Source organism: Macadamia integrifolia, chromosome 8 (assembly GCF_013358625.1).
Source record: "Macadamia integrifolia cultivar HAES 741 chromosome 8, SCU_Mint_v3, whole genome shotgun sequence".
NCBI classification, from domain to species: domain Eukaryota; kingdom Viridiplantae; phylum Streptophyta; class Magnoliopsida; order Proteales; family Proteaceae; genus Macadamia; species Macadamia integrifolia.
The window spans coordinates 21,846,959-21,864,730 of record NC_056564.1 but is presented as its reverse complement, the minus strand read 5'-3'; the positions used below and the strand labels follow the sequence as shown (position 1 = coordinate 21,864,730).

The 17,772-nt window shown below is 37.8% G+C and overlaps 1 pseudogene; it reads left to right on the top strand.

The window, feature by feature from the left end:
- The first annotated feature begins 4,510 nt into the window (after positions 1-4,510).
- LOC122085879 lies at positions 4,511-9,086 on the top strand (annotated as a pseudogene).
- Positions 9,087-17,772: the final 8,686 nt, after the last annotated feature.

Below are 17,772 nucleotides of genomic sequence, written 5' to 3'. Positions count from 1 at the left end.
GGGGGGGTGGAGATATAGAGTTAGGATTAATAAGCTAGAATGCCTTAATGTTGATGAAGGGTGTTGTTTTCAGATTTGTGTAGGGTAATGGAAATGGATTTTTTTTTTTTCATCTTTGTAGTTCGTACATAGTTTTTTTTTGGGCTAAAGCCATATCCTATGATCCTATGTATGAAAGCCATGAATATCAGAATGTATTATCTGTCTAACGCAATATTCTGATTTATTTATTTATTTATTTTAATAATGGGTAATCAGGCTTTTGACCGACTAGTTTCATGGGCTTATACTGAACCCAGAACCGCATAGACCAGATCAAACTAGAGTTATCCTATCAATTTTATTTGAGTTGAAGGTTATGGTAAGATTCTGATTGTTGAATCAGATAACAAGGATGTGATTACCCATCTTCAAAGGCATGCACTCTATAAATTCCCTTTTGGAGATAAGATTTATTGTCGAGGATATTATTTATTTACTTCTCTTCTTATTCACCTTTATTAATCACTCCCCAGTTTCCATCTTTCACAATCCCATAGCTGTCAGTTGAGTGGCAACTAATGTGAAAGCTAACTTCTTAGAACATGCACTCTTCTTTTGATTGATCTTCTCATTGTCAAAAGTGTGTTTTTTTTTTTTTTTTGTTGTATTATGTATTTTTTTAGTACATATGTGAATTGTATTATGTATTATGTATTTTTTGAGTACATATGTGAATTGCAGAAATTTACCATTAATATAAAAAAATATGGCGTGAGAACATTGCCCACTGATCTAGGTACATGCCAATCCGTGGGTAATGAAATGGTGAATTTCCTCAATAAAATTAGGGAGAAAGAACGCTACCTGTATAACATTCTCTACGCTCAGACATAACACCTTGATTTTAGGAGCAAGAGAGTCTTTTCACAACCCCTGAAAAATGGGCGCTATGTTTGGGTGAGAACACATATGAGTCGAGAAAATTTCGTCACAAAAAAAAATCTGCATTTTGTCTATCATGCAAAGATTCTTCCCTCAGCCTATCCCAATGGTACAATAGACTTTTTATCATAAAAAAGAAAACCACTAAATGTGACTTCCTATGAGATTGATCCCAACAACTTAGGTGAGGAAGGGGCAAAACTTGAGGAGCAAGAACTATCACAAAGTAACTGTTTTAAATATCTAAGGTCAATCATTGGCAAAGAGGGTGATATTGAGAATGATGTCTCTCACAGAATTAAAGTGGGATGGATGAAGTGGATAAGTGCGTTGGGAGTGCTATGTCACAAACGTATGCTTGTTAAACTCAAGGGTAAATTCTACAGGATAGTAATACGACTCACTCTTATGTATGGGGCAGAGTGTTGGGCAGTAAAAAAGAGTAATTTGAATAAATTAGGGGTAGCAGAGATGAGAATGTTGAGGGAGATGTGCGGTAAGACCAGGAGAGACAGAGTAAAGAATGATTGTATTAGAAAAGAGTTAGGGGTTGCAACAATCCAGGACAAGCTCCGCGAGAGCCAACTGAGGTAGTATGATCATATTCAACGGAGACCCATGGATGCCCCAGTAAGGAAGAGTGACCAATTTCAATTACATGGAGCTAGAAGAAGAGGTAGATCTAAGATGACTATTGATGAAGTAGTAAAAAAAGGTATACATCTGGTAGGGCTCGATTCTAGTATGATCGCAGATAGAGGTAAGTGGAGGACAATGACCTGTGTGGCCGATCTCGTGTAGGGAATGTTCCAAAGATGCTACTTTGACTACTGCTTTGACTTCTTTTTTTACCTCATTTTCCTCTTTTGAACTTATATTATTATACTTACTATTATTATCTTTGATCTTATTCGGATCCATGTAGCAGACCCTATTAAGTTGGGATAAGGTTATGGTTATTATTGTTGTTGTTGTAGTTTAGTCTTGCTATTTATTTTTCTCAAGAAACCCAATCATAGATCCTGTGACAATTGAAGTTTGAAGGAATTCTGAAATAAAATTATTTTACTCAAATAAAGAAATTCCAGACTTGTATTTGAAAATCAGAAATGCATATTTCACACTGATTCTCAGCACCAAATTAGAAAATCACATTTGGTACTACAATAATTCTGAGACACCAGTGAGAGCCAACTGAGGTGGTATGGTCATGTTCAACGGAGACCCATGGATGCCCCAGTAAAGAAGAGTGACTAATTTCAATTATATGGAGCTAGAAGAAGAGGTAGATCTAAGATGACTATTGATGAAGTAGTAAAAAAAGATATACATCTGGTAGGGCTCGATTCTAGTATGACCGTAGATAGAGGTAAGTGGAGAACAATGACCTGTGTGGCCGATCCTGTGTAGGGAATGTTCCAAAGATGCTGCTTTGACTACTGCTTTGACTTCTTTTTTTACCTCATTTTCCTCTTTTGAACTTATATTATTATACTTACTATTATCTTTGATCTTATTCGGATCCATATAGCAGACCCTATTAAGTTGGGATAAAGTTATGGTTATTATTGTTGTTGTTGTTGTAGTTTAGTCTTGCTATTTATTTTTCTCAAGAAACCCAATCATAGATCCTGTGACAATTGAAGTTTGAAGGAATTCTGAAATAAAATTATTTTACTCAAATAAAGAAATTCCAGACTTGTATTTGAAAATCAGAAATGCATATTTCACACTGATTCTCAGCACCAAATTAGAAAATCACATTTGGTACTACAATAATTCTGAGACACCTATTACAAATCACAACCTTTATTTATTTATTTTGGGGTAGATATTGATCACAAATTCATAACCCTTAGTTCCACACACACTCTCTCACATCCCACTCGTGAATCCCACACCTTATTTCACAATTAAATGCCCATCCCTACTAGACGATTCGCAACCGTTCCCTCATTGGTATAAAAATGCACTCAAACATCTTAAGTCTCCCATATAAATAATTACTTCGGAGTACTAGACACTTGCTTTGGCTGGAACTTAAAAGTTGAGATATGACATTTGTTGATGAGAAATGGGTGTATTTGGTCCAACGGTAAGGTACGAAAGTTGTGACTTAGTGGTCAAGCGGTCAATACAACCACTCGACATTTTTACTATAAGACTGTAGTGCTCATCCTCCGGACCACGGGGCACGCTTTTTCTTTTCTTCCATATATGACAAGGTTTGAAGAATCGAAATCAATTCAATGGAATTGCCCGATTTGAATTAGATTTGATAGCTACGGCCTAGGGGTGTCTAAACCGAACTAATAGAATTAGATGAGACCATCTCGATTGAGCCTGATCCAAATCGAACCAAGCCCTATTGTGCTGGTTTCAGTGCGTATATCTGAAACTGTTCAGTTTCGACCCGGTTCGGGCTAAAGCCCCTCGACTCGATTCATGTCTCTCTTCCCTCTGTGAAACAACAGAGCCTCTCCTCTCGTCACTCTCGTTCCTCTCAAAAGTCTTAAGATTTTGTGAGATAATTCTTCTTCATCTTTCTTCTTTCCTGTATTTGATAGAATTTTTTTGACATTTCCCAAATCTCATCCACAACCCTAGAACTTAAATTCAAGTAAAAATCTATTTTCAATCATTTTCCAGAATTCCTCTGCTCCATTGTCTTGTTTCTAACTTGAAGAAACTGAAGAATCGAGTAGAGAGGAAACTAGGGTTTCCAAATTTGCCTCACTGTGTTCCGTCTCATCGTTTTCTCACCCTCTCGTTTAGGTAAAATATTCCAATTATTTTGATTCTATACGTTGTTTTGGAGTTGATTTTTGTCCAAATTCTAAGCTGGGTATTTGATTTTATGGTTTGATTCTCTTTATTTTTTTACCGAATTTTACTCAATTCGAATGTTATTATAGTAATAGAACAAATGATAGGTTAATTCATCAAGTTTTATGATGGCATGATCCAAACTCAGATACCTCCTCTCAATCTATTGAACATTTCTGTTTAATGGGTTAGGTAAAATGATATATTGATGCTTATATATATGTGGCAGCAAATCAACATCCCACTTTGTATGTTTAGCACTATCAACCAAACTTTATCTCTTGTCAAGACTTTATACCTTAAATATTGGGTCTGGTGAAACCCTTTTCTTAGTCAAATATAGCTTTCTTAGATTGAATTGATTACAAATTGCAATGCTGAAAGTAAATGATAATAATTGCTTCTCTCTCTCTCTCATACAGTTCACATCATGAAATTGTAAATAAAAAAAAATATCCAAAAAGTTTCAGTAAGTGAGTGAATTGAATCATCAGATTTTCATGATGATCTCTGTGGTCTTGAATTTTACTGAAGTTTGTGACTAGTCAGTCAACTCGCATGCCACTACCTACCCGAAGCCAATGAGTTGATCACGATTCAACTTACATAGATCACAAATCCTAAAGAACTAACCGAGGTTTCCATTCAACACTCTCATTTGATGTTGCTTTGTGGTGTGTTGAATCCAAGAATTGTTTCAGTCTTCAACTTTGATGACTTCAGCTCTATAATATATTGTTGGCTGCTTTCTATATCACGTATGGATGGAGCATTGCCTAATACAAAGAAGTGGATTGTGCTTTATCCCATCTATATAAATTCAAAGAAAACTATAGCTGAAGGACGGAGAATTAGCACTATTAAAGCATGTGAAAATCCCTCTTGTGTTGAGATCGGTGATTGCTGCAACTATCTTAAGCTACCATCTGTAATCGAGGTCTTTTAGTAATTTTCTGTAATTTTATTTTTGTTGATGGTCCCCTTGCATTCTTTTATTAAATTTTCAATTCTCTGTGTGGTTCCCTACTTTCCCTTAGACACCTTGTAACTGCTTAATGAAAATGGCATGGGTATGTGAAATAAGGTTGCCAACTTATATATACAAATCATGGTGCTTTATACTTACAGATTGATAAAGCATATCCACGTGAAAACCTTATTCAAGAGTTTTTTTTTTATCCAATCCATAGGAATCAATAGAAAAGGCAAATCCGTTGTGCTATTTTGGAGTCTATCTATTAGGAATAGGGTTACATAGTTATGGTTCATTCACATTAACATCTAATTTAAAACAGTGTTTTTTTATCAAGTCTTTTCCTATCTAACGGAACACTATTGGACCAAATGACAAAGACATTGTTGAGAAAGAGATGACTTTCCTGGATGGGTTCGCCGTAATAATTATGACCCATCCCTTTAGCCAATTTAGCTCTTAATACAGGATCATTCAAGTCAGGTTTTTTTTTTTTTTTTTTTTTTTTTTTTGGGATAGGTGAATTCTTGGGGATCGATCCTCATAAAGAACAGGATAAGTCCTTGGCCTTCACGAAGCTGATCTTCATATAATTTCCCTGTGTGCTAGATGGTGCTCTGTCGTGTTTAATCATTGCATTCGACTAATTTCTAGAGGTTCTCCTTATCCCATCAATAGAGCTAATGGTTGTCTTTACATTACATTTTGTCTGTCTTAAATTATATCAGTCAATAAATGAGGACTTTGTGGGATGCCCTTTTTCCATTGTAATAGGTCACATTGCCAATGACTGTGAGTTAACTTCAATATCCTTATTAAGAACGGGGAATATTAAGCACCAACATTTTGGTCCATATGAAGAAAACATAGTCATAAACAAAAAGAGTGATATAGAGGATGATGTTTCTCAGAGAATTAAAGTATGATGGATGAAATGGAGAGGTGCATTTGAAGTGTTCTGTGACTGACACATTCTTGTAAAGCTACAAGGATCTTCATGACAGTCGTAGGACCGGTTATGACATATGGGGGTGGAATGTTGGGCATTTAAGAAGAGTAACATAGATAAAACTTGATTTAACAAAGATGAGAAAGTCGAGATGGATAATCGAAAAAACTAGGAGAGATAGAATAAGGAATTACTGTATCAGAGCTGATTTGGGAGTAGCCTCGATTTAGAATAAGCTTCGTGAAAGCCATCTAAGGTGGTATGGCCATGTTTGGAGACTCATGGATGCACTAGTAAAAAAGAATGGTCAGACTCAGATGGAAGGAGATAAAAGAGCTAAGGGGTAAGCCTAAAATGATTATAGGAGTAATAATAAAGAAAGACTTGTAAAGTTTAGGTCTTGACTTTAGTATGACCCCAAATAGAATTGTTTAGAGGTCAAAGATCCCTGTAGCCGACCCCTTTCAGGTGGGATGTTTTTATCCTTTGATTCTTATCAGCTTTACCCATTGGGAATGGAAGCCTAAAGTTCTTACTTTCTTATAATCTTAAATTCAATTGTCTTTATATATTGCACGTGATATTTTAATGAATATTAACTGCCACTTTAGTGTTTTCTTATTTTGGACTCATGTCTAGATGAAATGGTCCACTTCTTGTCATTCTTATCATGCAAAATGGACCACTTCCTATGGAGGATATCTCCAAGCTTGGTCTAAAGGAAGAGAGGTGCCATTTTTGTGTTTGAGTTTTCCTTGGGGACAATGTTTTCTGGTTATCCTGGATGTTCCGCAGGGTTGGTCTGTGGAAGAGTATTTGAAGCTGGCTGACACATACTGTGAAACATTAGCATATGGGTTGGAAGGTAGATGAGGTAAACTTCTGTAAGGACAGATGGTGTTTTGACTGGCTGTTGTATGAGGAGTTCTCTGATATTCTATGCCTAGTAGATATATATGTTTCTGATCCAAATAATGATAATAATAATAATAATAATAATTCTGCTCCTAACATTGGGGTTGAGATTATACACTTAACAATTTGGATATCTCATTAGTTTATAGTCATCTCTCAAAAAATTAATGTGGTATGTACCAAGGCGTCATGTTCACTGATGCAGGAAAACTTTCATCATCAAGTAGCTAGTACATCTGTAATGTCAAGAGCGGATCAGGTTCACGTACGAGAATGGTCCTGATCTGTGGATAGAGAATCAATTTTCTCTCTTCATTTAATAGATTCTATATCCAGGGATCAGGAGTGTACGAGAATATTCTCATACGTGAACCTGGTCCATTCCCTGTAATGTCTATAGAGTATATAAATTGTCTCTACTTTCGAGTATATGGTTGATCCCCAGGGTTTCTTTAAGGCTGTTAAAAACAAATGAATTTTAGGCTCTATTTTAATATAGAGTTTCAGGAAAATGGGGTAAAAAGTAAGAATCCATATGGAATGAAAAATGACTTTTATGGGGTTGTTTTAAGTTTGGCTAAAGAGGGAATGGTTTCTCTGGTTTCTCTCAGGTTATAATAGATTCTGTTATAAGTTCTTGAACTAAGCTGAAATCGCCTATGTGAAAGTGTGGGAATTGTGATGGTAGATTGATGAATTTGTTGTGCATGGGAATGACAGCCCTCCTTATGTTGGTGCCTGTCACCATGATTTAAGTATCGGTTTGTATTGTATCATATCATATCCGTATGATGGGTATTGATACGAGATGTATTGTATCGATATCTTAAAAAGGGTTGTTATAAGATATGTTTAAAGTATCGGTCTGCATCGTATCATATCAGTAGCGATTGGTATCAATACAATACACGATACCAATACTTTGAACCTTGTCAGTTGCTATTTGCCATGTGGCAAAGTTTAGTGGGTGTGGGTGTAGATTTGTCATGTGATAGAGGTCTTTACACCCATCTTACCAGGAGAATTTCAGCTTAAAAACAGGTCTGGTGAACCTGCTGGCTTGCTATGAATCAAGTTCCCACTGCATAAAAGCAGCTAATTTGGAATGTGGACTCATATTTCCTCAGCATCTAATGGCTTGGAGGTGGCCCACCTGGTGAACTCACCGACTACTTTTGGTAGTGCTTTGATTACTTGTGACACTGAAGGTTCCAAAATATGGTGCTAATTAATTGAGGCAAGTTCATTTCTCGCTATGGTGCAAGAAATGGATGTACTTGGCCCATGATTTGGGTTAAAGTTAGGCTCCTCATGATACATTTGGGTTGCATTCTAATTGCAAGTTAGCTCACGACTGCTCAAGCCTTTTTTTTTGTTAATTAAGGTGTTCAGGCCAACTTACGCGCACCTCGACTAATCCTCGGAAATGACTGTTGAAGCTTATAGCAAGAGATATCCTCCTATCTAATATGTCAGCCATGTTTGGTCAGTAGAGCATAGCTTCCTTCATTGCCACAAGTACAGGAGTCTGGACTCCTGGTCAGAGCTGTCTTTCCATGGTATATGTTGGATCTTTCCAAAATGGCATTCAAGTTCTACGTGAGTTAGTAGTAAGGGTTGGGCTGAACAAGGGAGAAAGCTGAGGGGATTTTGATTTTTGTTGCCCTCAAATTATTTCAGAAAGGAAATGTTGGATCTTTGAGGAATGTTGCTAGCCAGCATAGATGACTGCTTTGCTCCGAAAGCAAGAGATCTCATCTCTTTCTGGAATTTTCAATTTGCTCTCCCGATGTTTGTTGGCTTTCTTATTGATCTTCATTTCTTCTTCTTCTGGAACATAGCAATGGCCAACTGCCAGCTTTGTTTGCATTTTTTACTGTGGGTCTGGGTCAACATTTTGTAATTTTGTGCATTTTTATAGGTTTTGTGGCCTGCATTCTATGGTATTTTCACTCCTCCAGGGAGATCCCCCCACCAATTCTTTAGGTTTCTGTCTCCCCTTAATGAAATCTTTTGGCTTGTTCAAAGAGGAAAAGAATAAAGAAAGGAATTAAAAAAAAACCCTGAAATTTCATTGACAAAGGAGGGAAAGCATTGATGGTATCTTTCCATTTATAGACTCCCCTAGATATAGACTAGATAGGATACTAAATGTTTAAAGATAGGATACTCCCTTAGATGCAATCCCTACTGCCCTACAACTATTTCCTCAGTACTGTGTGATTGCACAAGTTTTGTGTTTCGACAGTGTGACATAGTATCTAACTTTTTGATCTTTTGTTTATTTATTATTTTATTCAATATGAACACCATCTTTCTTTCTTCTACTTAGTGACTATTCTCTGATGATTATATTGCAGGGAAACAATTGATGCTCCAGGTTGCAGAGATGGTCCCCAGACACCATGGCACTATGGCGGGACAAAGAAACAGGAACCTGCACCTACTTCAACAGCAGGACCTTCCAAATCTGGGAAAGGTGGAATGAAAAAGAAATAATTTGGATTTTGCAAGAGCAGAAAATTATCCATATCCTTTTTTTTTTTCCTTTGATTGCCCTTGTCAACGAAGGGGCTCACTTATATCAGGATTTGAAGTTCTCAATTTAATTGATTTTTGTACTCTTTTCAAAGGAGCACTTTCTCTTGTTATGCTATTCATATTAGCTCACAGAAGGGGGTTAAATTGCAGTTTGGTAGTTCTCTGGATGGCTTTCATGAGATGTGTACCCCTTAAATCACTTAAATTGCGGTTTTCGCCTGTGTGAACATGGGAAAATATTTTCGGATTTTTTACATCTACCTCCACTGTCGTTTGCCGTAATTACATAATCCCCCCTAGAAATCAAAAAATTACAATTAAACCCAAAAAGTTCACACCGTTAGCATCTTATTTGGCTTAAACCGTTAGTTTCATTGAAACAAATTGAAAACCCGAAAAAGCCCTCATACCTTTATTCCAAAAAACCCTATCTTCCCCTTTCAATCTTTCAGTTTTGGGTCTGCAAGCCGCGAGCAACGAAGACGAACTCTCTGATGAAGGTTCTCCTCTCCGGCGAAGGTCCTCCTCTCCGACGATGGTTACTCGGAACGCAAAGGACAACGATTGACGACTACTTGGCTTCCCCTTATTTTGAGATGGAAGTTGCCCCAGGCGACGAGGTATTGAGCAATCCGATTGGCGATGAGATACTGAGCAATCCGACGGGCAACGAGCGACGACTACTTGGCTTCCCCTCATATATGTGTGTATTCAACAATCGAGAAGAGAAGGAACGAAGGATTTTAGGTAATTTCATACCCTGCAATTTGCCCTAGGTTTGAAATTTCCTCAATTTTCTTATGAGATCTCCATTAAAAATTGCAGGGTTAGAGACCATTCAACAGGGTTTGATTATTACCTTCATTGCTGCTAATTACCATCTACATTTCATCCGTGAAGAACACTCCTAAGTCAAGATAAGGTAATTCGGTTTATCAGCCTTATTCTTTAAAGATCATTTAGCTGTTTTAGTTGATCATTCTAAAATTTATCTTGGTTTCTTCTTGGAAGTTCTATTCAACCTATGACTTGCCTTTATTTGTCTTTGAATATTCATTGCAACAAATGCAACATCAACATTTCGGTCCATTGTTTCCAGTTGCCGGGGAAAATTGGTTCTCTTTTCAATACATGTATAATAAGATCTAGGGGGTCTAGACATCTGTTGTTCCCATTGGTGATAGTCATGTTGATTTGTTTATATGCTAGGTTCTCTACTTGTAGTCATGGTTTCCTTCATAAAATACAGAACTCTTGCATTTAATTGGGATTCCTGAGTTATTAATAACTAATCATAGATTAAGGAGAAAGTCAGTAGTTTTAATAATTAACCATGTTTTTAATTTTTTATTGGTTTGTCAATCTAGCCGATCTATTTTTAATTATAGCCAGTATTATTAAGTTTCCAGGCCAACCAATTGAGTTCTTTGCCGTTACATCTGCTTTCTCTCCTAATCAAAAATCCTCATAACAATCGGCCACCATTAAAGGCATGTGAAATCTCTACCACCCTACCCACATGGTGTAACAGGATTACCAACCTTATGTTCACATGGTGTAAAAGGATTACTGACCTTGTGTTGGAAGTAGGAATGAGTTTGGATACATTAGAAAGCTTTGTCCTCCTTTGAAATAGTTTTTTCTAAGACAAAAAATCATAGATTTGTTAACATTTACACATGCACAGGAGTAAACGAAGTAGGCCAATCTTAGAACTACTGTGAAGGTACATATAGTCTAGGGGAGATAGGAACACAGTAATTCTTAAATGTGTGTTTGCATTTGTTTGTGCTTTCTTCTCTACAACACATGTGTATTAGAAAGTCTTAGAAATCAGCCAATCTCAGAAACTCTATGTTTTTTAAAATTATTTTGAATTTTTCACTTCTGGTGTTCTTATGAATTTGTCATGCCTCATGCTTGTGTTGATATATGTTTCAATCTAACCTTAAAATTTTGCAGCAATGGTTGTGAAATGTCCTATACAGTTTAATTGGTGCGGGAGAGTCCACACAAAGCTTGTTGACCCTGATTTTTACTCTCACTTGGATATTATATGTGATATATACGATTCAATCATCGACCATATCCCTGAAGGCCGTAATGTGAGGTTTAAAGTTAGATGTGAGATTTCTGATGAAGTACATGTGGAAGTGATAGATGGTGCCAGTACACTCAATTTATTTGGTTTAGATGGGATCGATATTATCAAAATAGTGATTTATGACCTTGAAGATAATCCTAGTGATGTAGAAGGAAAGTGAAAAGTAAACCAATATTCTAGTGATGTGGTTTTTAGAGATACAAAAGATCATAATAAATCTGCCCCAAAAACTAATGTAGTTGGCCAAAATAGTGGGAAGCTGAATCATGATTTAGGGAGTAAAAGGAGGGAAAAGATTCTTTTCAAGAGAAGTGATGAGCTATATAAAGCTGCCACCAGTGCTTCTAGTGATTGCAGTGATAGGCAAGACAATGCCACTGCTAATGCTACAGTTAATGCTCCAGATAAGGGTAAGGCTAGAGCCAATGCTACTGCTATTGCTACTCCTAGTAGATCAATTGGTACAAGTGTTGCTCAAACCAGTGGGTTGAATGCTGTTAGCAATTGTTCTGCTAGTACAGACGGTTCACCCCGGAGATGAGATACTAGTAGAGCTGAAAGGGAAATTCAAAGCATTAATGACAGTTTATATGATGAGTCTTTGCAGGTAATTCAGTCATATTCTGGCATGGTACCTAACTCTGTTAATCATGTTGAAGATACACGAGCTACATTGCCTCAGATGCTCCAGTCTTCTACAAGTGATGAAGAATGGGTAGAACAACATGAGTCTATGGAAGACTCCAGTGAAAGTGAAGGAAGCCTCACTGATGAAGTTGAGACAGATGCTGATGATATATAGGGGTATCCAGGTATGAACTTTAGTTATGATGATGATGATGTTGCTGATTATGATGATGATGGTATTGATGATGGTATGATACAGTTAGTCATAGGAGCTATATATGACGATGTCAATTATTTCAGGGTTGTCCTCCAACAGTATGTGATCCAAGAGGGTATTGACATATTAAAGATTAAAAATGAGAAAACTAGAGTTACTACAGTGTGAAAGGCTTCTAGTTGTACTTGACGAGTACATGCTTCACCAATTGATGAGGATAAGTGTGTTAAGCATTCTACGACATTTATGATAAAGTCGTACAATCCCAAGCATGCATGTATTTTTTCAACCCAACAGAAGAGTGTTACATCACAATAGATTACAGAAAAACTTGCTCTTTACTTGAGAGTTCAGTCAGATATGTCAATAAAGTCGGTGCATACCTTTTTACATCAAGCTTACATGGTTCGGCCCCCTTATATGAAGTTGTACCGAGCACGCGTGCTTGCTCTGAAAATGAATCAAGATAGTCATAAGGATTCATACTCCTATCTACCTATATATGGTAGAATGGTGTGGCTAAGATGCCAGATAGTCTGTTCAAGATCCAGTACCAGAAGATGCGTGACTTGTCAGGGAATCCTATCTTCAAGAGAGTGTTTGTTAGTTTCAAAGCATATGTTTCAGGGTTCATAAAGGGATGCAGACCATTAATTGGTGTAGATTGCTGCCACTTAAAGCTCTAATATAAAGGCATTCTTTTGTCAGCGGTCTCGTATGATGGGAATAATGAAATGTTCCATGTGGCATATGTTGTAGTTGAAGTTGAATGCAAAAACAGTTGTCTTTTTTTCCTTGAATGTCTACATGAAGGTTTTGGTACGACATCTGATGATATGGCTCTGACTTTTATGTCAGACAAACAAAAGGTATGTTACCAATCTGTTAATCACCCTATTTATTTGTTCCTATCAATCAATGACAAATATTTGACTTTTTTCTTTTTTAAAATGCTTAGGGTTTATCGGATGCCATCAGTAGAGTATTCCCTGATGTGCACCAAAGGTGCTGTGTCAGACATTTATACCAAAACTTCAAGTCAGCAGGCCATTCAGGACAGTTGCTTAGTAAACACTTCTGGTCAACAACCTCTTCAACAACAGTCATCTAATTTGAGAAAGAAATAAAAGACATTAAAGATATATCCAATGATGTATATGATTGGATGATGGAAAATCCTACAAAGTACTGGTCAAGACATGCCTTTGATTTTGCTGCTAAGAGTCCACAACTAACCAATAACATGACTGAGTCATTCAACAATTGGATAGCAGAAGTGAGAGACAAGCCTATTATGGTGCTTCTATATGAGATTAGGTTAAAGATAATGAATAGGATGTTTAAGCATTCTGAGAATGGTTACAGTTATTCAGTATCTAGTCCAATCACACTGGATATGAAGACAAGTTTAGACAATATACAACAGAAAGCAAGAGAATGCATTGTACACCAAGCCAATTCACATTCATTTGAGGTGGTAAATATGCATGGTGGCAGGGTTGTGGTGAATCTATCAGCTAATATATGTGGTTATAAGCTTTGGGACTGTACGAGGTTGCCATGCAAACATGCAACAACAGCTATCACACACAATAGGGGGTCACTTCAAGCTTATTGCAACTGATACTTTAGTGTCAACATGTATCTCAAGGCATATAATGAGTTCATCGAACCACTACCAGCATTGGCTGATTTGGTGATTGATACCAGCTCTAAGATTGTCCAACCTCCACTACTTAAGAGAAGACCTGGTAGACCTCGAAAAAGTAAGAAAAAGAAATTCGATGAGGGTCCTACTAAGAATAAATCTTCAAGTGTGAGATGTGATATCTGCAACATACCTAGCCACAACAGGAGAACATGTCCTCACGGTGATGAAAAACCGAAGAAAAAGAACAAAACAGGAAAGAAGGTATGACTCCTCACATGTAATTTACAATTGATCATTACTTACTTAACTTACATGACTGATATCACTTTTGTAATTTACTTTCTGTGTTTGTGTAGAGAAAGCAAGGGAATGAGATTCAGTATGAAGGTAGTAGCTCCCAAGTATTAACAAGGTCACAAGCAACATCTCAGCCTACACAACAAACAATTCAGGATAGAGCTTTAGCCCAGCGTGCTATCAAGAACTCGAAATGGAGGACCAAATATGCTAAGAAGTAGGCAAATGTATGTTGGTGATGGGAGAGAGCAACTCGGATATGGAATTGGTGATAGAAAAGAGCAGCTGTGATATGGAATTGGTGATGGGAGAGAGCAATTGGGATATGAAACTGTTGTTTTATGGTTGTCCTTGTTGGCAACTCGGCCACGTGGCGGTGATGACGTGGCCAGTTTGGGTGACGTGGATGAAAATGATGACATGACAGTGTCCAGTGTCACCGATGAGATAACAGAGCAGATTGATATGCATGGAGTGGTTTAATACATCATTAATAGGTGGTGCGGGTTTCTGGGTCAAAACTGGTAAAATTGGCCTATTTACGATCGAGGGCATTTTCGGTAGTGAAAATGACATTTTTGGAAGATCAGTTCTTCATGAAAAAGAAAGATTGTAATTTACCTAGTCCAGTGCATTTGATTTCGTCACATTCCGATACCGTATGAAGAAGTTACGGCATTTTTGGTAGTCGAGGGCAATTTCGACATTGAAGATGAATTTTTTAAAGGAAGCGTTCTGCATGTAACAATACGAAAAAAAATACAATCTTTCCAACGGTTCTAATTTCATCGCATTCCGATTCCGTATGAGAAAGATACGTCATTGGAAAGGTGTAGGGGCATTTTGGTCTTTTTATATGGATGATTCAGATGATTGAGTCTTCTGAAAAGTCGTAGAGCATCCAGTTACGATTCCAACGCACTTCGTTTCATCTCGATCGGATATCGTATGAAAAAGTTATAAGTGTTTCCGTAAAGTCGGTTCGAAAATCCAAACCGAAAATCCATCAGTTGCTCTCGGTGTTGGGTGGATTTTTCAGAATTTATTTTTGAAATTCGAGGGGTTTTTGTGTAATTTAAAGATTTTGAAGGTCTGAGTTGCAAGGGGTCTTTAAGCACTGAAACATATGGAGGCAGGGGCTTGATTGTAATAAAGAGGAGTAAAGGGAAGTGAAATGGACGGACAAGATTCGACCACGTAGGCTTGATGCCCATCCAAAGGCTGCTGAGATTTTGGTGTGATATGGACGAGATAGATGCTTGCGCGTGGGATTTGATTGGTTAGATGCATAATTATTGATGCACTGGCGCTACACTATATCAAGGTATGTTATTGTGTTTCGCGCGTGTATAGAAGGTATAAAAAGGATTCCGATCTTAATGATCTCATGAAATCTGATTAAAGCCATCATGGAAGATTCGGATCCAACGGTCAATATGCATTTTCACTTTTGTGAGTGGGAGACAAGCTCCCTTAAAATCCGGAAAAGCAGCCAATCATAGATCGACAACACTTCTGACGATGTCAGCGCCTACGTCATGATGACGTCATCAAGATTCAAATCTAACGGTTTGGATCTGTTGTCCGTTGGTTTAATCAGACGGTTTGGATTATAAGATCTCTTATATGAGATCTACGGTCAGATTTCGCCCCTGTTGCGCGCGCCGCCGGTGTAGCCTACGCCAGCCGTACGAAGATTCCATTTCAGGCTATCTCATTGCTCCAACTTCAAAAAGTCATAACTCCCTCATTTTAAGTCGGATTTGAGTGATTCAAGTTGGAGATTCTTCATCTCTCCGAGCTCTACACATCAGAGGAGGGAAGAAATCCGACAGAGGGGTTGCTAAGGTGGTCGGAAAAACGAGTTGAAGCTCGTAGAAGGCTAAAGGTTTGAATGAAAGACTTCCATCCTCTTGCACTTCATCCATAGCCCCCATTAGAGGCTTAGGAAGTTGCTGGAAACCAAGGTAGCGTGTTCTACTAGTTGTTGTCAAGAGAAAAGAAAAGAAAATAGAAGAGAAGAGAAGAAGAGGGAAATAGAGAAGAAGTTGTTTCCTCTCTTTGTGTGTGTGTGAATGTGAATGTGAATGCCATTGTTACTCCATGAAAGTAAAGACAAGGAGAAAAGAAAGAAGAAGAAGAACCTAGAATTTGGTTCTTGTGAGTTGCTTCAAGAAACCCAAGTACCAACCGGGGTTGAAGCATTGGCGGCACCGAGACAACGTGATTGTGGTCCGCATCAAGTGGAGATCGACATTATTGCATCTCCGATGGTTACTCCTTGTCAAGGTAACCTCACTTTTTCCAAATTTTCATTATTATAAATCATTGTAGGCAAGATGTTTGATAAAATGCCTAAGTGATAGTTGTAGTCTATTTGGGGGAAATTTGCATGTATGAGTGCTTCACTATAGGGCATTGTTATAAGTCCGACTTTATTTTATTGGTGTTCAGTGGGTGCTGGACACAGGGGCTATGTGTTCCTTGGTAGGTACAACTACCTAAACCTATTTGTCGTGGGTGCGGCCTCTCAGATCATTCTGAGAAAACTAGGGTGAAGACCTAGCCATTGTATGTCATTGGTGGAAACTGGGAATGTGTTCCCTTGGCTGTGGGTGCAGTCATAATTAGTATTGAGTAAATGCTGAGCCCGACAGTGGGCATTACTCCGTGCATGTAGGCAACTGGCCGAAGCACGTATTTCTTGTGTTGTGGATGTGTATGTTCGTATTTGTATTGTGGATTGGAGTGCTTGGCTGCAGAATGGGTGTGTACATCTGGTAGACCTGACCACTTGGTGGTGCAGTGTGGATGTGCATACGACTGTGTATGTATGTGACAATGATTACCGTGTGAGGTTTATGGGACAGCTCTGGGCAGCAATACAGATTATGTGAGTAAGTTTCATGCAACAGTAAGAATGGTCAGTAGTATACATAGTAGCTCTGGGCAGCATCAATAGACTATGCTATTGAAGTGCAAATAGTGATTGCCACATCAGGGGTACAGTTGGAAAGTGAAAAAATATTTGGCACACTGATTCACCCCCCCCCTCTCAGTGTCAATCGGGACCCAACAGAAACAAGCTTTTTTTTCTTTTTTATGGGATGAGAAAGTTGTTATGATAGATGTTTATTGGGTTATGAAACTATTTGTTTGTTTCCTTATATGTTGGAACAATGATGTTTAGTTGTGTTGTGGAACAAATTGTTTGTTTATTTGGGTTTCAGAATAATGATGTTTATTTGAGTTTTGGAATATGGATGTTTATTTGGTAAACTCTATGGATGCACTTTAACAGGTTTGTGATATGGAAAACTTATATGTCTATAGATGCATTTTAACAGGTTTGTGATAATGTCTCATATTCAAACGAAATGCTTGTTGGGTCCCGATTGACACTGAGAGGGGGGTGAATCAGTATGCCAAATATTTTTTTATTTTTCAGCTGTACCCCTGAGATGGCAATCACTATTTGCACTTCAATAGCACAGTCTACTGATGCTGCCCAGAGCTGCTATATATACTATTAACTATTCTTACTGTTGCACGAAACTTACTCACATAACCTGTATTGCTGCCCAGAGCTGTCTCATAAACCTTAGACGGTAATCACTATCACATACATACACAGTCATATGCACATCCACACTGCACCACCAAGTGGTCAGGTCTACCAGATGTACACACCCATTCTGCAGCCAAGCACTCCAATCCACAATACAAATACTAGCATACACATCCACAA